At 41.5% G+C, this 27,421-nt stretch overlaps 1 long non-coding RNA gene across 1 annotated transcript; it reads left to right on the top strand.

Annotated features, from left to right (window-relative positions):
* On the top strand, positions 1–26,957 carry LOC149181728 (uncharacterized). The gene is made up of 4 exons (XR_016257560.1): positions 1–770; positions 2,539–2,605; positions 25,800–25,966; positions 26,572–26,957. It is a non-coding gene; the product is annotated as an uncharacterized LOC149181728 (long non-coding RNA).
* Positions 26,958–27,421: the final 464 nt, after the last annotated feature.

A 27,421-nucleotide genomic window follows, 5' to 3' on the forward strand; every position in this document is an offset into this window, starting at 1 on the left:
CTAAATATGGAGGTCGAGTCTCTTTGCTGAGAGGGACGTGTTCCTCTATTCCCATTGTTGGACGGGTTATCTTCTTGCCGTGTCGAAGTCCAAGAAGTCCTTGGAGAATCGAGTTTCTTCATTTTGGGTGTCCAGGTGAAGTTCCTTCTTGTGAGACGAGTTTATGGTTGTTAATGGACGGAGTATTCCTTTGTTCAATCTGTGACCGAGTCTCTTGTTGGCCATGGGTTATTTATCTCATTTCATTGGTGGAATTCAAAATTTTTAATATGTGGGCCAAGATTGATATTTTACCTGTTCTGGAACGTGTTTGACTTCCTTTGGTGACTGTGAATGGGGTCTCTTATGGGTCGAGTTCTTCTGCTGAAGAGAGATTGAAATTATCAACTGGAGAGGCCGAGTTCACTTGGGCTATTTTGTGGGCCAGACCTCGAACCGCATTGTTATTCTGGGTTGAGTTTCTCCATATATAACTGCTAGTGGGCACTCTTCTGAAGGACGAGTTATCTCTGTATTTCTGGGCATGTTTACTTCAGCTAGAGACATATATATACATTATTTTATCAAGTCTATTCTCTATCGTGCTTATCAGTCCTCTTATGCATAGTATTCAACGTGTCTTTTATTGCTGGCTGAGTGTGAAGATTTATCATTAGTTGCTGAGCATTTATGTATATCTCTTGGTCAACATGTTACTGAAGTTGTGGCTGCTGAAGTATAGTGATGTGGGTCTGTCTACGTCTTATTCATGGGTTGCTCAATGAAACCAGGTTCCTCTTATCTTTGTACTGTGTAATCTTTCAATTGTTCGGTCAAAGAATAACTACGCCTCTTATTTTATCTATGTGTACACTAGCATCATTATGTTGTTGAAACTTGAAAGTGTGCTTTTTATTTTTTATTTTTATTTTATTTGTCTACCGTTGGGCTATTATTTGATTATTTGAGTATTTGTTGTTCAATATTTATATGCTTTTACTTAAATTTTAACATTATTATTAATTGACTCAGGATAATTTACAGTGGTTCCAATTTTATTGGATTTCATATAGAGAAAATAGAATTTTATATTTCATTCAAAATTCAGCAGACTTAACATATTTCAAGGGTTCAAGATCAATGTGATTGTAGCATTTCATTAGATTCTATCAGGTATGAGGGTATGTGATAGGCATCTAATCAAGAACACCAAACCCTATATATTCTCCAGTATTGGCGGTGTTGATTGTTGAACTCTTTTGTCACGGCCTTAGTGAAAATGTATTCTTCACTCAAACCAAAATCATTGATTAGGCATGTTAAGCTTTTTCTACCACATTTTAAGGCTTGGATTAGGAATTTTGATCAAAATTGGTGCTGTTGACTAATGTCTCTCGAGAGTTGAGGTAGAGGCAAAGGCTAGACAAGAGGAGAAGAATGAAGGATGACACTAGTGATAAGGATCTTGATATAATTGATGGAGGAACATTGTTTGTGAAAGAGTGGTGGAACATGCATGGCAATGCATCCCTCAGCTACAACATTTGCCAAGATGGGTGCTTTCACAATTGGTAAACACTTCTTCTATAGAGAGGTGTTTAGCAACTAGCTTAGTTTATTGTTCTAGACTTTTGGTCTTCATATTTTAGTGTGTAGATGGCCTATTTTGTAAGCATAACTATTTGGTCATGTTATTGTTGATAGTTGCTAGATAACCTATTTCATTCCATAAGGTAATGGTCTACTTTCTATTATATGACTTAAAAAATTGTATGTTTGTTTGTAATTGCTAGAATCTAAATTCTAAATGGTTGATGCTTGAATAATTAATCATTAATATACTATGGATACCATTTCTATTTTGATTCATGTGCATGCTTTCATATATTCTGCAACTAATTTAACATTCTAATATATATATTTTTAAATATAAATACTATATATATATATATATATATCACCTTTTTTTTTTCAGAGAAAAAAGCCTAATTTTATTATATTAAGATAATATAACAGTCTTCATGTGATACATAAGGGTGGCTTATGAAGCCACGATCTAGGATGTAGAGCATAATCTGAGACAGATGGTCCAGAAAGACTTCAAAAAGCAGATTGGCATGAGATTTTGTCAAAAACAAAGGGGCATATATGCAGCCGCATCTTGATTCAGTAACACCATATTACAAAAAGCAAAAAAACTGTTTAGATGGGAACAGAAATTCAGCTAGGTTTGCTTTGTAGAACATTGATGAAAATTCAAGAGAAGAATGAAAATATCAACTAAACTGATATTAAAATATGTCTACGATTTATTCACATGGGAATCCCATATGATCATGTATAGATATTTTTGTTTTATAAAACTGAACTATTCGTAAATATGAAGATTTTGTTGACATATGGAGAAAGGTGAGGAATGACATTAAGTGAAACTACAAATATAAATTCTTGCGTTGTTTCTATTTTTATTGAGGCCTTTTGTTAATGTAATTAAGTATTAGCATCCCTATATCAGTCCAATAATCATGTTGCTTATCTAGATTTTGTTGAACAATTCAGGTGGCTTGGCAAGTGAAGTGAGTAGGGAAAAGCAGTACAACGTGTTCCCAATCAGGCTTTTCCCCAGGTATTTTCACTGTGCAAGGCATGATGCAATTTTGAGAACTTGGCGGCCAATATTCTACCAAGGAATGTGCAGGAAATGTGATCCAGTCTCTAGGAATGTTTCTTTGTATTATTCACGATAATTTGAAAGCAATCCAAGACTTACAAGTTATAACTCCTCTGCTTTTAGTGAGCTTCAGTTTGTAGAAAATACCTAAAGGTGTAGGTAATCTTTATCAGCTGATTGGTACATTGCAAGAACGTTAAGCAATCCAAGTCTTTTTTTTTTTTTTTTTTCTATGTAAGACTAATTCTATTAAAAAAACAAAAAATAAAGTTACAACGAGGCCCCGCCTCTACCTTTGTTTCTAGAGTTCATCAAAATAGTCGAAACTGCCCCAGATTGGGGAAACCAGCTTGACATTGCAAAAAATAACCAACATATAGCCCTGAACTGTCATCAACAGACATCCATACTTCGAACAACAGAAAAAGATACAACTCAACATCTCTGGACTCGACAACAGAACAACAAAATCATTGATCAGACAATCAAACTGCAAAAACATCAACTGACTGGACCAACCCGTCATCAGCAGAAGGCAGATCTGGCTCGTGGGTGGCACCGAATGCCACGTGGCATCACTTGTCATCTTCCTCGTCAGGTGTCTCCTCGACCACGAGGCAGGCATACTGGTCCCATACTATACCTTTCCCTGCCACATCGCCCTTCTCAGCACCACCTGGCTGCTCCTCTGCATGTTGGGTGCCGCTTGAGCTGCTAGCAAACCCCACTGTCAAGGCTGCGCCTACAGAGCTGCCACCAGCCCGCTGTATGTCGCCTTCGTGAGCTTCTCCTCCATGCATTCTGCTATGACTGGAGCTTTGGCCATCGTCCTTCAGTTTTTTCTCATGACCCCGTCCCAAATCCGGAATTCGCACCTCCTGTGAGTGCTCTTCAGAATTTCTTGCTTGCTCACTATTCAGCTCATCTTCTTCAGTGAAGACGATGGTCACATTGGCAGTTATGATGGGTCTATTCAGACGGCTTTGGAATCTGAATTGGGTAGCATGAGGGACAGGGCCAGGACGCAGCTGAGGAATTGCAGAATGGAGCCTGAAATCGCTGGGCGGAGCCATTGATGCCATCCCTCGCCCCCGCCCGCTGCGCGTATGGGGATGTCTAAGCAGTGACCTGGGAGGAGGCGGGTTTTCTTGGTGCTGAGGAGGAGAGGGGGAGCCGAGCTCTGCGCTGCCTGAGGGCGAGCGCTGCCACCTCGAGTTCCTCCATGGCGACTCCTCATTCGGTGCCTGACCATGCCCGTGAGGTCGGAGAGCAAATTAGCAGGGTAAGCAGTCGAGAGGGGAGACTGGTTGTGAAAACAGGGCTCCTGAGTAGGATTTACAGGGCAGAGCTTGGAGTGGGAGAAATGGTGCCCATTTCCAAGATCAATGCAACAGAGGTGCCAGCAACGTCTCCCTGTAGCTGTTCTGCTACAAGAAAATTCGGCCTGCGGTGGACAATAGCTAAGGAGCGGGGGATGAATTGAAGGCTCAGGGGACGCCATTCTAATTTCAACTGTTTCTAGCTCTCGGCCTGATGGGCCATTTATTGCAACCTGCGCGCTGGCCAGGTTTCGTCTGCGATGAGCCTGGGTCAGAGCGCGTTTCACCGCCTGGCAGGTCCTTGCGCCGACAGTTCTAATGGTATCCATTAATGTTCTTGGGATACACCCGCATCCGGGTAAGCAATCCAAGACTTACAAGTTATAACTCCTCTGCTTTTAGTGAGCATCAGTTTGTAGAAAATACCTAAAGGTGTAGGTAATCGTTATCAGCTGATTGGTACATTGCAAGAATGTTTTATGGCCAGGTTTAGATGTAACAAAGATAGAAAAATGCATGGGGGATCCAAATGCAGATGCACTGAACCCTGTTTTGAAACAAGAGCAAGATGCATAAGTTAGTTTAGATGCACACCATCTGTTACTTTCCATTTTATCTGAAAGCGGTGAACATAGAAGCTATCATTTATTCCATATTTGTTAAAATTTGTTGGCATTGTTCATGTGGCAAACATTTATGATGTGGGGATGCTGTCATTGAATCCCTTAGCATCAGACAGGGCAGTTTCCTATTGAACATTCATGGTGTTACAATGTATAGGATAACCAGGCTTGAGGTTGACTTCACAGGAATGACATCTTCATTGGAATTATTTAACCAGATTTGGCTGTTTCAAAGTCAAAATATCAAAGAACTAAGCCTATGATAATTCTTCTTTATCAATGTAAGGATCACATAAGGCTTCACATTCCTCCTTACCAATCTAATGGCTGCAAAATGCATTCTCACAGTTATTTTTACCAATCAAATGGTTCCAAAATGCTCTGCCAACGAGCGGTTGACAAGGCTCTAGGGTGAATTAAGGAGGGAGGGACCACTACTCTGTTTGAATGGACTAATTAATTGAATTGGTTGTGTTTACATTGAAACGGAAATGACTGCCAGATACCCATGCCCTTGGCAATAAATGGAAAGCCATTGAGTATTCATGGCACATGCACAATCATTAATAGGAGTTACTTTTCATTTGGATATCATATGGAAAGCCACTTTGTGGTGAGTTCTGCCTCATGCAATTTTCATCCAAACCCAATAAGAATGTGTTTGCAGAAAGATGTTCATATACCAACATAACTATTGATATAGGTGGAATACTTTGTGGAACCATTTCATTACACATGTGGGAATATGATTTTATTTTCGAAGAAAAAATCATAATTTTATTGAACCTGAAAACAAGGAACAAAATTACATTCTACAGATGCTCGTAAGCATTTGATCATGTTAGCTTGTTAGTTGATGTACAATAAGAAGAAACTATAAAAAAATACATAATTTTTGGGGCTGACTACGATAAATATCACTTAGTTTTCCCTTTTTGCCTTTCTTTTTCCCCACCTTTTGCCAGACTCCTTAATTGGGGGTGGCTATTATTATTTCTGGTTGATTACCATCTACTTTTGGGGGAACTTCTTTGACTGAGTTCGAGTTCTAAAATACACGAGATCTCCTTATTCCTCCCGATTCCTTTTTAGTGGGTGTTTCCACTTTTTGCTGCTTTTGTACTATGATTTCTGTTGATTCAGTACCTTTCTGGCTAAGATCCATTGATCCTGACTAATCCCCCATTCTGCCATTTGATTGGCTGCCAAGTTGAGTCTGTACTTCTGTATTTGGAGTATTTTCCTCGGGCTCTTCTTTTTCGTCTTTTGAAGAGTCAGGAAACTGCCATCCCCTTGGCTTAGGGGCCTACCTCTTTTTCTTTTATGGGGCCCTTTTTGCTTGAGGGCAGGTATTCTGCAAATGCCCTGTTTGAATTCAAGTTTGGCATCTAAATGACATATTCTCATAATCTAACACCTATGTCCACTGGAAGTTTTCATGTTTGATAAGAAGACAATTAGGAAGACCTTTGCTAAGGTTGATCTCTACACATATCTTGACAAATGTAAAGATACCTTTTGATGTTCTGTCCAAATCCATTTTTTTTGTATTTTCCCAAAGTATTTCCGATATCCTCAAGACTGGATGGTGCTAGAAGGGAAGGGGGAGGTTTGGAAACCTCACCCAAATTGGCATCGTTGTTACCACCATGGATGTAGCATCAAACTTTGGGAACCATGGGGTAACAAAATGCTTGGCTCAACCCCAAAACTATGGCCCTTCATTTAGAATTTTTTTCCATATTTTGCACTGTATCAAATTTGTACTATAAAAAAGCCTTTAGAGCATAAATAGAGATCGCAGTTTTGTGTCCAGGAAGATAAGATAAGATAATTATATTTATGTCCAACTAATGACCACAAAGTAGGTCAAAGGGACTGTTGAGTACACTGATGTATATACAAAGTGGGAGAACCAAACGGTCTCCTATAAAAGATACAATGCATGAAGTAAATCAACATCTGGCCCTAGCAGAGAAGATCCAGGAGCTAATAGGTCTGAGGATCAGACCCATCTCTCCTAACATCTGAGGTTGAATGAATAACACTGAAGAAACTCAACAAAGTCTGTTGGCCCGATGAAGAGCCGATGGCAAGTGCAGATTGTCCACTAAATCGTATCCTGGGGGGGTTCACACGCTGTTGAATGTTGGAGGACCTAGTATGTCTCCCAGGAACGGATCTGAGACGAAACTGCTGCTGAGATCTCGTGTGGCAGGGTGAGGTCCCACGGATCCTCACTGATCTGGAGTCTGGATACGTACTGGTATCAATCGATCTCTTGGTGCCCCTGTCTGAAGGTAGTACCTTGAAAAATGTTGTGATCCTCTGTGTGGGGTCTGGTCTGATGGGACGCTGAAGAATATGTGCTCGGAACCTAAGAGCCTCTTGCATATATAAGGCCAAACATCTTTGATCGGGGTACCTAAAAAAGTCGGCGAGGGTCCGAGAATCTCTGAACAAGCAATGAAACCTTCCTATGATCTCGTAGTAGACAGGGCATCCAAGGATGAAGTGCACCTCGGTCTCCACTTCCTGTAAATGACATACTTGGCAGAGTCTGTCTAGTCTATCCACTTGGTGGTCTGTCTCTACCCGAAGTCTATGAGAACCTACTCTGAACTGGCCTAGAGGAATGCAAAGAGCATGCATCCAGTGGTGAAACGTATACTGGGGTCGAACAATGAGCCCGTCTCTCAACTCCAAGAAGTGCTCAACGTAGAAGGCCATCTTTGGGCGCAACCCTCCTGGAGGATTGACCCAGGTGACCTGGACGAACTGCCTGTAGATGTCCTCCCTGATGATCTTGTTTAGCTCCTGTCTAGTAGGTAAAAGGTGACCGGGAGCATCTAAGGAATATCAGAAAGGAGGGAGATGATCCAACTGAATTCCCACTGACTCTAAGAGGTTTGAAACTCCTGTAAACCAACATCTGGCTCGGCTTGAGGGAGTAGAACGAGCAATAGTCTCAGAAGAGCAATATGCCAAGTAAGGATAACGGTCCCTACTCTTTATCGAGTCTGCCAAGCCCTGGACACGATGCAAGAATGAAACCAATATGAAGACCGTCTCAAGCCAAAAGGGCTGAGCTCCAAACTCTGCAAGGATGATGTGTTGCGGCATTGTCAGTTTGCACCTAATGATGCGGCGGAGAAGAAGAATCTGGACTCTCTCAGCTGAAGCCCAGTCTGACTCAAGTAAAGACGATCCCCAAATCTCTGAGCCATATAGAACAGTGGGACGAATCAAGGTGTCCATGAGGCTCATCTTGGACGAGATGTCCTGGAAGTGATGTCGAAAGCACTCTCTCGAGGAGGGCTAAGGATCCATATCCTTTGTTGATCCGAGGCTAAAGTGCTGGTCGCAAACTGAAGCGGAGATCTGAGAATTGCACCCCCAAGTAAATATACGTGCTGGTGATCTTAATCTCCTCCCCTTTGAATAAAAAGTGAAGGTCTGAGGTTTTCTTCACCCCATTGAAAATCATAACCTTGGTTTTACTCAGGTTGACCGTCAATTGTCGATGGTCACAAAACAGAGCTAAGGCATCCAACTGCCTCTATAATCCTTCTGGGGATGAGGAGAGGAGGACCACGTCGTTAGCAAAGAGTAGAATAGATATTAGAACTTGATGAAGAAGGCAACCATCCGTGTAGTGGATATGCTCATGTAGAAATGCTTCCAACTCATCAATATAGATCCCAAATAGGGTAGGGGATAGTGGACAACCCTGTTTAACCCCAATAGTGCTTTGAATGAAATCAGACATCCCATGGGCTGCGTGAAGACGACCAAGAACGGACTCATATAGGTGCATAATAGCGGTCAATAGGGTTGTAGAGATGCCAATATCTCTGAGTCTCTGGAGCAAGGCCTCCCTCGGAACAGAGTCAAAAGCTTTCTGAAAATCTATGAAACAATAGTAGACTTTTGAAGAGCGGTGTCGTGCCTCCTCAATCACGGTGCGAAGGGTGAAGATGTGGTCAATGGTTTGATGATCTGGTCGAAAACCTGCCTGTCCCCTAGCTCTGAGTTGTCTTTGCTCAAGGTCACTGGAGAGCTTCCTATGTAGAACAGTAGCATACAACTTCGAGAACGTGTGACCCACCATGATCATTCTGTAGTTATTGGGATTTGAGATGGAACCTGATTTGTGGATCGGATGGATGATGTGGTGTGCCCATGTCGGTGGAAAATCTTCACGGACTACATGGTTGAAGAGATCAACCAAGTAGCTAACCAAAGCATGGAAACCATGCTTAAAGAACTCTGCTTGGTAGCCTTCCTCATCGGCTGCTTTGCTGCTGTTCATCACCCAAATGGCCTCTCTAATATCTCTGTCTGAGAATAGATAACAGGAAGAGGGTGGGGAGGTAACATGAATTTGGGCCTGCCCGAGAATATCATAAAGGTTGGAAGTGTGAGAGAACATGGATGTAGGGTCGAGGTTAGGTGGAAGAGGGGAGCGTCGGGGAAGGATGGTACGCTAGAATTGTTTAGGGGAGTGGGCAAGGAGAGCAGAAAGTTCTCGTCTTCTATGGCAGACAGACTCGTTTCTTGTGACAAAGGAGACGACGATAAGAAGCTTTGAGGTCGGAGTAGAAGGGTTGAGAGTGGGTGAAAGCATATCGAAGTTCTCGATGTAGAGTCTTGCAATCATCATCATACCATTTGTTCATGGGGCAAGATCCAACTTTAGGGGAGATGGAAGTGGAACGAGTGGAGTGGGGGAAGGATTTGAGTGCTGCTTCCCAAATGGCAGATGAAAGATAGGTGTATTTAGTGGAAGCAGAATCAAGCAAGGAGAATTGGGTTTTCGATGGGAGCATCTTGCGTAGGGTAGAGGAGAAAATGTCAGGGTCTCCTTCGTCAAATCGGAAGGTAGTTCGAGGTGGGCCTCGAGGGGAGGGATGGGGTGGAAGGGGAGGGTCAAACTGGAGAGAGAAGGAAAGAAGTGCATGATTAGCAAGGGGGATGGGGGAGACTGAGAAATGGCAAATAAAAGGGAGCAAGTTATGGCTAGCGAGTACATAATCAACTACACTCGCACCCCCGCCATATGGCTGACAAGTGAAAAAGCGAGAGTCTGGGAAACAGGGGAGACCATTTAGAATCAACAACTCCTAAGATTCCCCCAACTGCAATAGATGTTTACCATAAGCTGTAATGGGGCCTAAAGCATCATCTGACATTCGGTGAAGCCCTACTGAATCTGGATCTATCCCCTGGGTACAAAATACATCCTTTGATCGATCGTGGAGAGGGATTTGGAGATCTCTAGTGCGAGCATTGAAGTCACCTAGGAGGATGACTTCCCCAACAACACAGTACCGGGTGATGTCAGTGTACAAGTTTATAAAGGGATCCCCATTTGAGCCATTATGGACAACAAATGGTGAAGAGGCTGGGGGGAAGTAACAAACTGCAATGTCCTTCGGAGGAGAGACTCCAACGCTAATCTGAATCCACATAAACCTGGAAAACTCATCTTCGGCTACCAAAGATGCCATGTTCCGGAGTCAGTCACTAACCAAACAAGCAACTCCACCTGATCCTCTGACCCCTCCTGAGCTCCTTGTCTCCTACCTGCAAACTAAGATCTAATGGTAACCTGCAATATTTGGGAGGGGTCGAATAGGGCTCGCATGAGTCTCGGTCACGAAGAGGATGTTTGTTGATTCGAGAGCATCATACAAGAGTCCCGACGATGACCAAAAAGATCCATTGCCATTCCAACAACGGATAGAAATGCCTGTACCCTGTCGCCTCCCCAAGCGGGCCCGTCATTTGGAACCTCTAGTTCGGGGTTTCCACCCAGGTGGGAAGGAGTCCCAAATGACTGCCCGAAGATTCCTGATAACCGCCCATTTCCCTGCTTGTCGTGCTGCCATAACTTGTTCTCTGGATTGTTTAAGTTCCACAACCTGTGCTCGAGTGAGGTCCTCGTCCAAGAAAATCTTGTTGGGAAGAGAAAACAACTTCTGCTTAGCCCTAAGGGTGTAGAGTCGATCAGATGCAGTCCAAAACCTGAGGAAGAGAGTGGAGTCGTAGCCTAGCCAAGCTCTATCCAAAGCTATATCGGGGAGGCTAAGGGTGTCCTGAAGGAACCTAGCCCCCACTTCCATAGGATCCGGAGAGGGGTGGGGTAAGGGGAGACCTCTCACCTTGAGATTCAATTCTCTTGCTCGTCTATTGCGTTCTTCCCCAAGTTTTGCTTGCATCACCTCCTCAACTGTTGCAAGAGGGGTAGGAGTTTTATCCTTCCCTTGAACCACCTATACCCAAGAATTGATGTGTGTCTCCGTTTCTTGTTTGAAGGTGGCTTGTTGGGATCAGATTTCTTCTTGCTTGCTTTTAAGGTCAAGAATTTCTGCATGCAGTGCACCATTTGGAGGATGGAGAATTTCTTGCTCTTTAGTTTCATGTAACATATTCTTAAGGGATAAATTATCCCCCTCCACCTCTGAAACTCTGGCAAAGAGGGTGTGTATTTCTGAATGGAGCTGCTTGTTTTCAGTTTCGAGAAATTCCATTTTCCACAGCATTTGTTTTACCAAGGCTGTCTAGAATGAGAAATCGGACTCCGGGCTGACTACCACTTGCTCTTGCTGGTTTTCAACAACTGATAATTCAGCAAGGCTAAACATGTCATCTTGGCACAATTCGTCTTGTTGCACGAATCCAATCCCTGGATTTGGAACCCATTCTTTTGTCTCTGTCTGTTCCTCAACAGTAAAATTCATCAAAGGATTTAGAGAAAACCCGTCTACTGCCATCTTGGTATTAGAGTCACTGTCAAATTTAGTGGGCAGATTCCGTCAAACACTTGACGTGCATCCTCGGGCTGCCTGTTCTGTTTCAGTAATCTGCCTGTTCTATAATCAAGAATTCTAAATTCTTTCTCCTAATTTGTTCTTCCAAGTTGGGGTCTGGTTCTGCGATTTACCACCACAATCTCCAGGAGGCGTTGATTTTCGACTGTTGGGAGAGCGCATTCTATAACTCGACTTTGTTGAGGGACCACGGTTCCTTTCTGTGACAAGAAATGATGCCTGTTAGAAGCCCGAAACCCACGTTCCCTGTGAAATAACTCTTCGCATTCAATCCAGATTAGTGCCGAATTCACAAATCATGATCCAGTGCCAACACGTATCACTTCCAGGCTTTCGATTGCTGAGCTCAGAGGAAAATATGATCCGATCCTTGGCAGTCTAACTGTATGCAGCCTCCCAATAGCTGCGTTGTCGGTCTCTCAGAGGCAAATACGATTCGATCCTTGGCAGTCTGATTGTAAGCAACTTCCCAATAACTGCGTTGTCGGCCGAATCAATGGGTCAAACCCCCACCGTTGCTCGAATGACTTTCTCTTTATTGAAAGACTTGGTGAGTTTTCCCCAAAAACCATATAACTCTTCAAGTTTTGGCCATAAACCATTAAATCGACATATTAATGCTTTAGTTTTTAGATCAGCAAAGTATGACTTTACCTTTGGGGTTTGTATATCCATAGCTAGTACCTTGTCTATTTGCTTGACAATGTAAGGTCCTAACAGGTTTTGGATCTGATTCGTTGGACTTGCAGTCTTCCTTTTCAGTGCATCCTTGAACGAGATTGATCCACTAAGTCTCTAGGATTTGTATTAGGGTTTTTTAAGGCAGTGGATCCCCTCAACCTTATGTTTAATATTATGGTAGAATCCTTTGCGATGCCATAATCTTTCAATTGGATGGAGTCCGAAACACTTTTCCTTCATATAACACAACTAAACTTGGAGTGTTGCTGGTAATCCCAAATCATTTTGAATGCTTTGCTTTAGTTGTTTTACTAAATCCGTGTCCTACATCAATCAGATAGTGGCCTTATCATTTAAATTCTGGGCGAAGATCTAGTATTTTTGTCTTTCTGTCTATTTTTTTTGGTCTATATCTAGATTAGAAAACAGAGAGGAAACCCATAGAAGGGAAGATTTGGAGATAAGAATTGATATTTATCAATAGTGAAGGCTGGATTTGCATAGTGGTTTAGACCATCTATAAACTGGACCTTTAGCAAAACTTGACTATGAGAAACGAGCCTCTCTGCGCAAGGAAAAGAGGGCCAGATTTGAGACAAGGGCTTAATCTAAGATAAGATCCTTCGCTCATACTAGGTCCTGGGAGACATTCTAGGTCCTCCAACATTCAACAATGTGTGAACCCCCCCAGGATACGATTTAGTGGACAGTCTGCACTTGCCATCAGCTCTTCATCGGGTCAATAGACTGTGTTGAATTTCTTCAGTGTTATTCATTCAGCCTCAGATGTTAGGAGAGATGGGTCTGATCCTCAGACCTATTAGCTCCTGGATCTTCTCCGCTAGGGCCAGATGTTGATTTACTTCATGCATTGTATCTTTGATTTACTTCATGCATTGTATCTTTTATAGGAGACCGTTTGGTTCTCCCACTTTGTATATACATCAGTGTACTCAACAGTCCCTTTGACCTACTTTGTGGTCATTAGTTGGACATAAATATAACAGTCCCTTTGACCTACTTTGTGGTCATTAGTAGGACATAAATATAATTATCTTATCTTATCGCTCAAACCCATAATACATGTGCGAGATTTGAGACATCTACCTGATCTGAGACAATATCCTTTGCTCAGACCCATAATACATCTGCGGACTGCAACGATGTGTTAAAGACCATCGTTCTGATCTCAATCAAAGCACGAATGAAACATACCAGCAAGAGTCCTTCATGTATCTTGTCATCTCGTTCCATCCCTTCAAAAGCAACAGAGTCCTCTTGGCTTGATCTGCGTCCAGGTCTTCAGGAGTAAAAGGATCGAAACACCATGACTTCGCATTCCACGAAGCCCCCGCAATCCTATCCACGCCCAAATTTGCAAGAGAAAGAAGATTTGGTGGCCACGATTTCACGAGCCATACAAACCCCTCAACCCTATCCACATCAAGTTCTGCATGGAGGCAAAATAAAAGTTGCAGATCTGGCTTTGCGGGAAGGTAATCCTTCATGGTGTGGTCCTAACAAAGGAGATATCCACAGGAGCCAAACCCCAATTGTCAGCGCAAACCTTTGGTATCGAATTGCATTGATCCGGCTAGATACCCACCAAGATTATCCCAGAGCATCCGCGATCATGCCCTAACATACGTCGAAGCATAAACTCTCCAAGACGCTGATCGCCAAGAGCACCTAAGGTGAGCGAAACTCGGCGACAACGTATTTTGCATTGCAGGAAAAAGAAAAAGCCCTAGTGCTCATTTTTGCTCTCTTTAAAAGCCCTATAATTTCAAATAAATGAAAAAACATTGTGGGAAGATAATGATGCTAACACAAAAGTGACGATTTTGTAAGAACATAATACACACATGCACACAAGGACAAGTTTTGAAGAAACCAATTCATGCCAATAATTGCAAAGTGTATCCCGATGAGCAACTCTCACAGTGAAGTTCTTTGATTAGGTCTGTGAGGATACATTTGAAATTTGTTGCTACGTTGCATAGGTAACAAATGTAGCCCCAGCCACAACATTGAAGGAAGCTCATTTGTTGGGTACTTCCAACATTAAACCTAACTATTGACTGAAGTGTGGTTTATTGATCATGGAACATATGGGTTATAGGACCGTCAGATTCTGCTAAATGATTATGATAGAATCTGCTTTATATGTGATATTTCCCATGTTGCACCAGTTAGTCTAGTTAGTCATCTGAAGAATATGCTCACTTTCTGGTCTTGGTTATTCATATTCTCAGAATCAATATGAATAACTGAATCACAATTGAAGCATGTAAATTACATCAAAGATATTTCTGAGCCTGGTGATTGGTCAATCGCTGTGAATTACAAGCAGGAGGCCTCCGGGCCTAGGTTGAATTTCTCTCTGATGTACTTGATATTTGTGGTCCTTACTCAATGTCCCTGCTCGGTTAGGCACACTAACCCTACACTGCTTACTTTACATTGGGCAACATCCTGGAAATGAGGGAAGTGCCTAGGGGTTTCCAGGGATCTTAAATGTACCCTTCCCTAATCATAAGGTCATTTTCTACTGGCAGTTAAACCACTTTGAAATTAGGATAGATTTGAGAGCAAATTGCCATTGAGCTGTAGTTTAAGATCTTCAGGTTTGCGCACACTTTAGTTCTATTAATTTGATCCAGTTGAATTAAGAAATATATGTGCTAAAGTAAACTTTTCGATGTATGCTCCTGTGATGACCCCGTAAAACATGTAATTATGAAAGTTACTATGGTAAGAAACTAATGTGAACTGTTAATTACTGTGTTAAATGATATTATTTTATTTATGAAATGGAAGATATTTTGGAAAAATGTTGGCAGTCTCCTAAGGGAGGATTTCTAAAGAAAAGAAACAGTTATAAAACTGAAAAAGAAACTAACCCTTCAGCCAGGAAAAGTCCTGGGAGGGAAACCCCTGGTCTGTTGTGACAGAGAGGGAGAGAGAAATTCGAGGAAAAAGAAAAGAGAAAGAAAAGGAGGGTTAAGTCTGGTAAGGACCAGATAACCCTAGCACAACAGTGCATGAGTCTTGTTGAGGGTTGCAGGCCTGCAAGACAGCTCGGGGGGAGAATCCAACGTATCGATGGATCTCATGGTTGGGTGGATAAGAGCAAGTACGTAAATTGCAGGTGAACTTCTGGAGAGATAACTCTGGTGCCTATAGACCAGGTATGCGTTATTCACCTGAATTAGACTACTGTATTAGTATGCTGGGTGCTTAGAAGGAAAGTATGGTTGCACCTGAAGTTCTGTTGCTAACTAGATGGAACAGTATACATATAATATCTTAAACAGTTTCTAAGAGTGCCTAGAACTGGCTACTCAAGACAAATAGAGATTATCTGCTACATTCTTGCATGGTAACTGTAAAGAAGACGATGCATGATAACTGTAAAGAGAACAATGCATGATATCTGTAAGAAAACGATGCATGATAACTGTAAAGAGAACAATGCATGATTTCTGTAAGAAAACGATGCATGATAACGGTAAAGAGAACAATGCATGATATCTGTAAAAGAATGATGCATGATAACTGTAAAAAGAATGATGCATGCTAACTGTAAAGGAAACGATGCATGCTAACTGTATAAAAGCGATGCATGTAATTATATAGAAACTAATGCTCATTACTGTATGGAAAGTCGAAGCATAGAAACGTTACAATGATCCTGAAAGATCATAACCATATGCAGAGCACGTGAGTGCGTAGTGGAAATGTATTATACTATTCAACAGCGAGAGGGTTTCTGTACAAATATAACAGTATAATGATTATGGAAAACATCAGAACGACATATAAACCAGTCGTATTTCTATAACAGCCGAAGAGTATATTGAAACATTAAGTACAGTTCATAGTATAAAGTGAGGCCGTTTCAAAGTGAAACCATCGGGCCCTGTACCTAGGGTTTGGCCTCGATATGTATACGAAACAAGTAAAGACTACCACTGTATCAACGCAGAATACAACAGATAATAACATTAACATGATGTCATAGAACTGCTGTGGAAACGGCGGCTTAACCGCCGTATACAGCCATACATTGACAAGTTGACTTAGGGTTATTGGAGACGAAACCCTCGGAAGGATTATGTCTCGGCTCTGTTAAACAGAGGAATGAAATAACCTTAACAAGACGAGCTCAAACCATTGGAAACAAGTTCATATGCATAGCGAAAAACAAGCTGTTGATACAAATTAACCAAATGAAAAAAACATGTACATCGTATTCAACAGGAAAAAGGAGATATTCATATATTAACAATGAGATAAATAAACCCCTGAAGGGTATAACGACAGCCTGTTCATTAAAATGTTCAACGAGCCGAGATGGACTCGTGGTCTCTCATAAATACAGAGTAAACATAGTTAAACATTCTTGAGAATAAGAGAAAATGAAAGGGGTAAATATCCCGTCTTGAGTTGACTCGATTTGGTTCCGGCAAGGGAGGCCGTGAACCCTTAACAAATATACCCAAGTAGTGCCAAATAAATACAACATAAAACTGTAAACCAGAGAAGACGCAGGTACCGGCATGGGGAAAGCCGACCGCGCATCCTAACCAGGGTTTAGCCGAAGAAAGGAACCCTGAGACAATACATAGGAGAATGCCATGAGGAACCCCTCAGGCCGAGAGAATCGATACATGAAAATCATCCAGTTTAACTTCCGCCTATCGTATCTAACCAATGCTCTGTAACATTTTGTGAGAGAATAAATACCTGAGGATGCCTCGGCTGTATCACTTCTTCCCTGAGTGGTAGGAGGGATGAGAAACATCTACCTGCACATGAGAAATACATTGGAATTAACCGTGAATGCATTAACCAGAAATATGAAACCCTGACGAATCAGCGCACTGTATTTATATTTAACAATTGACAGTTGAAGGGAAAACGATGAATCAGCGGTCTGCAGTCATTAGATACCTGAGCTAGCTTGCCGAGACCTGGCATATGGTGCAGGGATGGAGCCGCTGAATGGAGCAAGGGTTCGACCTCTCCTCCAGGTGCAAATAAACCCGGAATAAGTGACTCGGTGGTATATATGGAACCCGCTAAACCCTGAAGCAATATTAACCCTTAGATCTGTGCAAGTGATCCTCACCGTCCATCTGAATGGCGGTCTGGCGCGCGAACCCGGCGATTTCCCCAAGACTTCACATGGCCTCTGCACGGTGTTAGCCACCTGGCCAAGGTAGGTGAAGCCATTTAGTTTTCCGTTCACACCTGGCACCGGAAATAGATCGGAGAAGCAAGCCGATGGGCATGATCACCGTTGACCTCAACCTTATTATGAAAGTCGCCAATGATTCATAAACCATAAGCCAAGTGGAAAACCTTAAGTTAAGAGATTGGTAATTATATATATGTGTAATCATAGCAGCACGATTAGTGCTTTAATAAACGAACTGTATATATGTGTATATAGTTAGTCTATGATCGAATTTATGGAGGGTTATGTAAATAAAGGTTTACCATAATTTCTTTTTTTTTTTTATTTGGTATATTACCGTGGAGTTGTGACAATGTGGTATCAGAGCAGAGGTTTCAAAACTGTGGCCTCTGGAGCAGTAAGATCCAGCTGCATGGAAGATTATCATATAGTTCCTATTTGAGAAGGAATTAATTCAGCTAACTATTTTTCTGTTTATTAATTAGGAGATAAATACAGAAACAACAATCCGTTAACAGTCAACAATAAGATGGAGGAAATGCAGGGAGCTGACAGCATTCCTCGGGAAAATCCAGAGCTGTGGGTACAGCTTGGTGCGGAGACACGCAGTACCAATCTGGCGATACTCGAAACTGTTCAAGAACTGAAAAGAGAGATGGCACGATTGCGAGAAGACAACGCGCGTTTGACAGTGGAACAGGAAAGAATATTGAAGAGTCTGTCAGACAGACAAAATCCACCATTAGCCAATCCCAGTGCAGAACAGCAAAGGGCAACTGAAGAACGGAATTATGCACCTGAAATCTCAGAGGAGAAGGAGGACCATTCTGACAATGTATTAGAGCAGCAGACTTCAAAGAGACAGAAAATGGAATTACAGGGAGAGTTCTGGAAAATTAAACCTCCACATTTTGATGGAGAGCAGGAAGAAGCGGCAGAGGCTTGGTTAATTAACATTAATAAGTATTTCCAGCTGTATGAGTATGATCAGAATCTGAAGGCGCGGCTGGCCATCTTCCAGCTACAGGGCAAAGCAACCCTGTGGTGGGAAGAAATTAAAATTGTAAAAGGAGTAAGTGAGCAGAACATAACCTGGGAAAAGTTTCAGAAATACTTCAAGGAGAGATATCTAACCGAGCGTTTCTATGATGAGAAGGCACGGGAATTCCATGATTTACGACTGGGACAACAGTCCATGGACGAGTTCATTAACCGCTTCACTTCCTTGCTTCGCTATGTGCCATATATCAAGGAGGAGAAGGCCAAAGTGCAGAGATTTGTGAGCAGCTTACCAGCCTATATAAGAGAACGCATTGAGTTTGATAATCCCAGGACAATGGATGAGGCGATTCGTAAGGCAAGAATCTGTTATCAGCAAAACAAGCAGAAAGGAGACATTTCAAATAAAAGGTGGAATGAAAGAAAAAGCAACAGAATTGCTGGTAATAACAAGGGAAGTCGTGGTAATGGCAGCAAGGGTGCTGGTAAGGGACAGATTGGCAGGAATATAGCAAAGAGTACCTTTCGGACTAAACCAAGTGAGAGCAGAATCAGTGAACCACCTGCCAGGTCCGACCTTGAAGGAATAACCCGACCTCCAGTTCAATGTTGGGGTTGTGGAGGACTGCATTATGTTAAGAACTGCCCTCAGCGTAAAGGAGTGGACCAAATATCTCAGATCCAAGAAGCATCGACTGTTGGGGAAGTGGCGCGCAGCGTACCAAGAATCAACGCAGCCTTGGATGACCGTCAAGCGGAATACCAACCGACCATGGTGGAGTTTGAAGGTAAAATTTCAAACCTTTCTATAGCTGTTCTTATAGACCCAGGAGCTACGTTGAGTTATGTTAGTCCAAAAATAGTAGAACAGTGTAAGTTACCTTCTGAAAAGTTCAGGAGTCCATGGCTGGTACAGCTAGCCACGGGAGCTAAGAGACGAGTCTTAGCCAAAGTTGGTAACTGCTCTTTCAGCATAGCTGGACAGCCAATTACAGCAGACCTGAATGTGCTCCCATTGGGATCCTACGACATCCTGATTGGTATGGATTGGCTGGAAAAGCATTGGTCGTTGGTAAACTGCAAGACCAAAACCATTTATTACAAGGATGACTTGGGACAGCAGCAAGAATTGCAGGGAATTAAACACCCTGTACAGATCCGGCCTATCACTGCTTCCCAGCTAGCTAAATGTCTCAGGAAGAAGTGTCAGATTTATGCTATCCAAGTTGGTTATGCAAACCAGAAGGACAAAACATCTGCATTGGACAATATTCCGGTAGTACAGGAATTTGTGGATGTTTTTCCGGAAGAGGTACCAGGACTGCCTCCAAAAAGGGATATAGACTTTACAATAGAGTTAACACCTGGGGCAGCCCCGGTGTCGCGGGCACCGTACCGGATGAGCGTACCCGAGTTGACAGAATTAAAAATGCAACTACAAGAGTTGCTGGATAAGAATTATATCCGCCCCAGCGTGTCACCGTGGGGAGCTCCAGTATTATTTGTCAAAAAGAAAGATGGAACTCTTCGTATGTGTATAGACTATCGTCAGCTGAACAAGCTCACTATCAAAAACAAATACCCCTTGCCTCGGATTGACGAACTCTTTGATCAAGTGAAGGGAGCAAAGGTATTCTCCAAGATCGATTTGCGATCTGGTTATCATCAGATCAGAATTAAAGAAGAGGACATTGCCAAAACCGCTTTCAGAACACGCTACGGGCATTACGAATTTGTGGTGCTGCCCTTTGGCTTGACCAATGCACCCGCCACCTTTATGTGTTTGATGAACAGCGTGTTTCACAGGTTTTTGGACAAATTCGTGCTGATATTTATCGATGATATTCTGATATATTCCCGTTCCTATGAGGAACACGAAGAGCACCTGAGAATGGTGTTGCAAACTCTTCGTGAACATCAGCTATATGCCAAGTTTAGTAAGTGTGACTTTTTCAAGGAGGAAATTCAATATTTGGGCCATGTGATTACTAAAGAAGGAATTGCGGTAGATCCTGAGAAAATAAAGACTATCATGGAATGGCCCATACCCAAGGATGTAGCTGATATCAGATCCTTTATGGGACTAGCTGGCTATTATCGAAGGTTTGTGGAAGGTTTCTCAAGGATAGCCTACCCTATCACTTCTTTGCAGAAAAAGGGAAAGGCGTTTAAGTGGACAACGGAATGTCAACAGAGCTTTGATCGGTTGAAGCACCTACTCACCACTGCACCCATCTTGAGTATAGCTGATCCTAATAAGGATTACGTTGTGTGTACTGATGCAAGTAAAGAGGGTGTAGGAGGAGTATTAATGCAGGAAGGGAAAGTAATTGCGTATGAATCAAGAAAATTAAAAGATCATGAGCAGAAATATTCTGCTTACGATCTAGAATTAACAGCTGTTATTCATGCGCTGAAAATGTGGCGACATTACCTCTTGGGGAGGAAATTTCTGTTGTTGACAGATCACCACAGCTTGACCAATTATTTCAGTCAACCTACCTTGAATGCAAGACAAGGTCGTTGGGCAGATTTCCTAAGTGGATTTGACTTCGAGATTAAGCACTTAAAAGGCAAAGAGAACCGGGTGGTTGATGCATTGAGTCGAAAGGTGCAGTGTTTGTGTGAACTTTCAGTCAGCAAGTGGCGAAACTCTCTGTTTGAGCAGATTAAATCAGCAGCAAATCAGGATGCTGAATACCAACAGTTAAAACAACAGGTACAACAATCAGTTAATGAAAAATTACAGCAAGGATATACACTGGACAGTGCTGGCATGCTGTATTTTAATAAAAGATTATATGTACCTGATTCAAATGACCTTAAGAACCTGATTTTGGACGAGTTCCATACCAGCCACTACACTGGCCATCCAGGGTACCAAAAGATGGTCACTGCACTTAGGAAGGAATATTTCTGGCCCAGAATGAAGAAGCAAGTGGTTGAGTATTTGGCAAAGTGTTTAGAGTGCCAGCAGATTAAGGCAGAACATCAGCATCCGGCTGGGCTATTGCAACCTTTGCCTATTCCGGAATGGAAATGGGAAACCATTTCCATGGATTTTATAACCGGTCTGCCACGAACGAAGAAAAACCATGATTCCATCATGGTGGTGGTTGATAAGTTGAGTAAAGCGGCACACTTCATACCCGTGCAGTCCACTTATAAGGCGGTGCAAATTGCTCACCTTTTTATGCAGAATGTATTCAGACTGCATGGGCTACCGAAAGTAATCATTTCAGACCGGGATGTAAAGTTCACATCCACCTTTTGGAGGACGTTGTTCGCTGAGTTAGGAACACAGCTGAACTTTAGCACAGCCTACCACCCGCAGACCGATGGTCAAACCGAGCGAGTAAATCAAGTGTTGGAAGATATGTTGAGAGCGTATGTGATGATGAAACCAAACCAATGGGAAGAGTATTTACATTTGGTTGAATTCGCATATAACAATGGATATCATACCTCGACACAGTTAAGCCCCTTTGAGGTTCTGTATGGGCGAAAATGCCGCACACCCTCAAGTTGGGGTGGACCTGAGGATAAGCTGAGTTTGGGTCCGGAAATGCTTAAAGAAATGGAAGACATGGTGAAAAGGGTGCGTGCCAACTTGAAGGCTGCACAGGACAGGCAGAAAAGTTTTGCGGACAAGAAAAGAAGGTTTAAAGAATATCAGGTTGGTGACCATGTGTTTGTGAGGATCCAAGCCAGAAGAAGCACACTGCAATGGAGCGGATGTGCTAAGCTGGCTCCTCGGTACTTTGGACCTTTTCAGATCTTGGCTAGAGTGGGGCCGGTGGCTTACCAACTCGCCTTGCCAAGCCATATTAGAATTCACAACGTTTTCCACGTTTCTGTTCTAAAGAAATATGTATACGATCCTAAACATGTGATCAAATGGCAAGATGTTCGGGTAAGAGTTAATCCCGTTGTTTTGAACATGTGGATATATTTAATGTAAACTGATTAAAATATTGATTGTCTGCAGGTCGAACCGGAAGGCGAGGTTCTGGTCGAACCACAGAGCATTCTCGACCGGAGAGAAGTGCGGCTGCGGAAACGGGTTATTACCCAAATTAAAGTGCTGTGGCAGCACTATGGGCCTGAGGAGGCTACTTGGGAAGACGAGGAACTTATGAGGAAAGTTTACCCGGACTTATTTAAAGGGAATAGACATCGGGACGATGTCCAATCCCAGGGGGGGAAGATGTGATGACCCCGTAAAACATGTAATTATGAAAGTTACTATGGTAAGAAACTAATGTGAACTGTTAATTACTGTGTTAAATGATATTATTTTATTTATGAAATGGAAGATATTTTGGAAAAATGCTGGCAGTCTCCTAAGGGAGGATTTCTAAAGAAAAGAAACAGTTATAAAACTGAAAAAGAAACTAACCCTTCAGCCAGGAAAAGTCCTGGGAGGGAAACCCCTGGTCTGTTGTGACAGAGAGGGAGAGAGAAATTCGAGGAAAAAGAAAAGAGAAAGAAAAGGAGGGTTAAGTCTGGTAAGGACCAGATAACCCTAGCACAACAGTGCATGAGTCTTGTTGAGGGCTGCAGGCCTGCAAGACAGCTCGGGGGGAGAATCCAACGTATCGATGGATCTCATGGTTGGGTGGATAAGAGCAAGTACGTAAATTGCAGGTGAACTTCTGGAGCGATAACTCTGGTGCCTAATAGACCAGGTATGCGTTATTCACCTGAATTAGACTACTGTATTAGTATGCTGGGTGCTTAGAAGGAAAGTATGGTTGCACCTGAAGTTCTGTTGCTAACTAGATGGAACAGTATACATATAATATCTTAAACAGTTTCTAAGAGTGCCTAGAACTGGCTACTCAAGACAAATAGAGATTATCTGCTACATTCTTGCATGGTAATTGTAAAGAAGACGATGCATGATAACTGTAAAGAGAACAATGCATGATATCTGTAAGAAAACGATGCATGATAACTGTAAAGAGAACAATGCATGATTTCTGTAAGAAAACGATGCATGATATCAGTAAAGAGAACAATGCATGATATCTGTAAAAGAATGATGCATGATAACTGTAAAAAGAATGATGCATGCTAACTGTAAAGGAAACGATGCATGCTAACTGTATAAAAGCGATGCATGTAATTATATAGAAACTAATGCTCATTACTGTATGGAAAGTCGAAGCATAGAAACGTTACAATGATCCTGAAAGATCATAACCATATGCAGAGCACGTGAGTGCGTAGTGGAAATGTATTACACTATTCAACAGCGAGAGGGTTTCTGTACAAATATAACAGTATAATGATTATGGAAAACATCAGAACGACATATAAACCAGTCGTATTTCTATAACAGCCGAAGAGTATATTGAAACATTAAGTACAGTTCATAGTATAAAGTGAGGCCGTTTCAAAGTGAAACCATCGGGCCCTGTACCTAGGGTTTGGCCTCGATATGTATACGAAACAAGTAAAGACTACCACTGTATCAACGCAGAATACAACAGATAATAACATTAACATGATGTCACAGAACTGCTGTGGAAACGGCCGCTTAACCGCCGTATACAGCCATACATTGACAAGTTAACTTAGGGTTATTGGAGACGAAACCCTCGGAAGGATTATGTCTCGGCTCTGTTAAACAGAGGAATGAAATAACCTTAACAAGACGAGCTCAAACCATTGGAAACAAGTTCATATGCATAGCGAAAAACAAGCTGTTGATACAAATTAACCAAATGAAAAAAACATGTACATCGTATTCAACAGGAAAAAGGAGATATTCATATATTAACAATGAGATAAATAAACCCCTGAAGGGTATAACGACAGCCTGTTCATTAAAATGTTCAGCGAGCCGAGATGGACTCATGGTCTCTCATAAATACAGAGTAAACATAGTTAAACATTCTTGAGAATAAGAGAAAATGAAAGGGGTAAATATCCCGTCTTGAGTTGACTCGATTTGGTTCCGGCAAGGGAGGCCGTGAACCCTTAACAAATATACCCAAGTAGTGCCAAATAAATACAACATAAAACTGTAAACCAGAGAAGACGCAGGTACCGGCATGGGGAAAGCCGACCGCGCATCCTAACCAGGGTTTAGCCGAAGAAAGGAACCCTGAGACAATACATAGGAGAATGCCATGAGGAACCCCTCAGGCCGAGAGAATCGATACATGAAAATCATCCAGTTTAACTTCTGCCTATCGTATCTAACCAATGCTCTGTAACATTTTGTGAGAGAATAAATACCTGAGGATGCCTCGGCTGTATCACTTCTTCCCTGAGTGGTAGGAGGGATGAGAAACATCTACCTGCACATGAGAAATACATTGGAATTAACTGTGAATGCATTAACCAGAAATATGAAACTCTGACAAATCAGCGCACTGTATTTATATTTAACAATTGACAGTTGAAGGGAAAACGATGAATCGGCGGTCTGCAGTCATTAGATACCTGAGCTAGCTTGCCGAGACCTGGCATATGGTGCAGGGATGGAGCCGCTGAATGGAGCAAGGGTTCGGCCTCTCCTCCAGGTGCAAATAAACCCGGAATAAGCGACTCGGTGGTATATATGGAACCCGCTAAACCCTGAAGCAATATTAACCCTTAGATCTGTGCAAGTGATCCTCACCGTCCATCTGAATGGCGGTCTGGCGCGCGAACCCGGCGATTTCCCCAAGACTTCACATGGCCTCTGCACGGTGTTAGCCACCTGGCCAAGGTAGGTGAAGCCATTTAGTTTTCCGTTCACACTTGGCACCGGAAATAGATCGGAGAAGCAAGCCGATGGGCATGATCACCGTTGACCTCAACCTTATTATGAAAGTCGCCAATGATTCATAAACCATAAGCCAAGTGGAAAACCTTAAGTTAAGAGATTGGTAATTATATATATGTGTAATCATAGCAGCACGATTAGTGCTTTAATAAACGAACTGTATATATGTGTATATAGTTAGTCTATGATCAAATTTATGGAGGGTTATGTAAATAAAGGTTTACCATAATTTTTTATTTTTTTTATTTGGTATATTACCGTGGAGTTGTGACAGCTCCATAATGATCAATTACTGTGAAGGTCATTGTATTAACCTATTCATAACATATCAGCAGATTAGAGGACAAGGCCAGATCATAGAACCGATTTTACTATCCACAATTGCACTACGAGTACTTGGAGAACTAGATGTCATACTTTACAGGATTCATTCCTTATAGACTACAGGAAGAGAATAGTAGCATCATGATGCATGTAAAATGCTGATATGACACCATATCTTGGGCCAATTGAAATTACAAAGAAAATTTGTGTGAATGGCTTCACCATGGTAATAAACATCTATAATATGATATTAAATGTTTAAACATGAATCAGCTTGTTGTGTATGCTACATACTTCTTGTAAACTGGTATTAATGGCTTTTCCATTATAACAATTGTCTTTGTCATTTTTAATAAATATTGCATGTCCTTGAGCGTGGTAAACCGCAGGAGTGTGTTGCTGTAATTAAGAAGCTTGCTGGACAAATAGTTCAAATGAGTCAAAACAAGTTTGCTTCAAATGTTATAGAAAAATGTTTACAATTTAAGGTCCAGCTGATCGACAGATTCTGGTCAGTGAGATGTTGGGCCCAACAGATGAAAATGAGCCTCTGCAGGTTAGTTTGTTTCCATTTCTCCATCGAAGGAATTACATCTGAAATTTTTTCCTATCAGAGTAGTATAATATGGTCCAGACTCCAGGGAGAAAGGGCCAATTTTTCTTTATTCTATCTCCAAGAAATCATGTCTTTTATTTTCTGTTGTTTGTAACCTGAGAACTTTTCATCTTTTTGGTTGCTTAGTACTGGTAAATACATGCATGTTTTCAAGAAATTTTGGAAAAAAACTGTGAAAATCTGCATTCACTTAATTACATGCATGTTAAATATCTGAAATAGTAGAGTGCATAATGTATTACTGGCCTAAGTATAAGCAGGGATATCTACATTGTACAGTCAATAACAGTCAACTAATAAAATTCAATGTACAAATTAAGATGATATTATGATACAGCAAAAACAGTGTGTTCCATGCTGTCTCTTAAGAAGGAATATCGACAATAACAATCAAATAACAAATAACAAACTGCATTTGTTATTTTCCATTTTATCTGAGAGTTGTGAACATAGAAGCTGTCATTTGTTCCATAATTGTAAAATTTGTTGGCATACTCCATGTGGCAAACATTTATTGAACATTCATGGTGCTGTACTTTTTGTAGGTTGGACATGGATCACGAGGTGATGTCAACATATTTCCCACTCTTATTATTAACAAGAGAGAGTATAGAGGGTGGCATCCTTACTTCCTATACATTCTATCTTTTACATATGCAATAATAAAATGTGGCAAACTAACATGTTATAACTTATGATTGAGCGAAAACTGGATAAAGGGACTGTCTTGAAGGCCATTTGGGCAGGCTTTCGGCTTGAGTGATTGTAGAGCTTCTTTATGGGTGGTTTAATTTTAGTTGCATAGCCATATACCTTGAATATTCAGGAATAAGGCATCTTAAAGTGCATTATAAGATCCATTGAAGTAACTATTTTTGTTTTGCCAACCTAGATATGGAAACAAATGAATGTTTGAAAAATAATGGTGGTTGCTGGCAAGATAAGAAGGAAAATATAACTTCCTCCAAGGTATATTGGATGCTTGAACCAAAGGATATAAATGTGTCATGTTTCTATTGCAGGGTTGCTTGATCCATTAAATTATGGGTTTATGAATATGAACTATTTGTCATTTCTTGCAGGATACTTTTCGGGGAAGGGTTTGTAAGCGCCTCTTGGTTGAAGGTGTTCAATTTAAGGGAGATGGTTATTCTAATTGTGAAGGTAAACCCTATATTAAATTTTGATTGTTTAATTATTTGATCACAACAAATAATTCACAGTTCATATTTTAACATAGATAATAATTAGAAAACTAATTGTTAAGTGGTAATCTAGAAAACAAATTAAAAATTAACCAAAACCAGTAAAAGGTTCTAGATACAAAGTCTCAAATTAAGAGATCAAAAGCCATCCCACTCTCAAGAGTCTAAGGAGACGATGTCCTTTAGGTGA

Source organism: Pinus tabuliformis, chromosome 3_2 (assembly GCF_031772625.1).
Source record: "Pinus tabuliformis cultivar Carrire ecotype Pingquan chromosome 3_2, CPIR1, whole genome shotgun sequence".
Classification (NCBI taxonomy): Eukaryota; Viridiplantae; Streptophyta; class Pinopsida; order Pinales; family Pinaceae; genus Pinus; species Pinus tabuliformis.